Source organism: Lipotes vexillifer, unplaced genomic scaffold (assembly GCF_000442215.2).
Source record: "Lipotes vexillifer unplaced genomic scaffold, Lipotes_vexillifer_v1.1 scaffold788, whole genome shotgun sequence".
NCBI classification, from domain to species: domain Eukaryota; kingdom Metazoa; phylum Chordata; class Mammalia; order Artiodactyla; family Lipotidae; genus Lipotes; species Lipotes vexillifer.
This window is the reverse complement of record NW_006791862.1, coordinates 240,635-241,566: the sequence shown is the minus strand read 5'-3', so window position 1 is coordinate 241,566 and position 932 is coordinate 240,635. Positions and strand designations below refer to the sequence as shown.

The 932-nt window shown below is 51.4% G+C and overlaps 1 pseudogene; it reads right to left on the bottom strand.

Annotated features, from left to right (window-relative positions):
- The window catches only part of LOC103090077 (tumor-associated calcium signal transducer 2 pseudogene), a 995-nt pseudogene extending 762 nt beyond the window's left edge, over positions 1–233 (bottom strand).
- Positions 234–932: the final 699 nt, after the last annotated feature.

Sequence of the window (932 nt, the reverse complement as noted above, 5' to 3'; positions counted from 1 at the left end):
GCCTTGCGCAGCAGGCCCTTGGATGTGAGCGTGGAGCAGTCGACCTCCAGGCCCGAGCCGAGCACGCGGCACTGGCAGCGGCCACCCGGGCCGCTCCGGTCGCACACGGTCATCTTGCTGGTGGGGCACGTGCAGTTGTCCTGCGCGGCCGCGTGGTCGATCACCGCCGCCAGTAGTAGGAGCGGTGGCAGCAGCGACGGCGAAAGCAGCGCGAGGCCCGGACCCTGGGCCATGGTGGGGCGGGGCGGAGGAGTGCGGACGGGGCGCGGGCTGGCAAGCGCTGGGGACTCTTCCGAGCTCGGGCTCCGCTGTCTGAGAAGGTCTCCAGGCGTCTGGGGTTTTGCTTTTTGTTTTTGATGTTTTTAAGAATGGGTGCTAGGGAATATTTGTAAATTGCAAGGAATGGTCCAGTGAAAAGATGGAAATTGTTGATGTAACAGAGAAGGGAGAAAATAATGGGATGGGCGTGAGATGAGATTTTGTCAGGGAGTGTTGGAGGGCTGAGGAGGGAAGAAATTATATGAAATAACATCCTCAAAGAGTGGGAAAATGAACTTATAGGAAAAAGCAATAATACCGATGGGAGTGAATGCTCATTTGAGTTGGAAACAATGAATTAAAAAAGAGACTAATCAGCATATGATTCAGCTACTTAGATAAGGGTGTGAAGAAGTTGTATTGCTGGCTTTAGCCGGGGTTCAAGTATTTTCAGGTAAATATGATAGAGGATTATATGGCAGAACTCCTTGTGCGCTCTCTCCCGCCTCAAAAAGGGCCCCTGGGATTGATAGTTCAACAGAGATTTGACCTCCTGAAACCCAAGAAGGAAGGGGAAAATCGCTTGGAATGGCAGAGTCTTATTCAGAATAATACTCTGGGTTAGATTAATAATCCAACTTGCTTCCCTTCTTTCAGAGGAAAGACTTGTATGG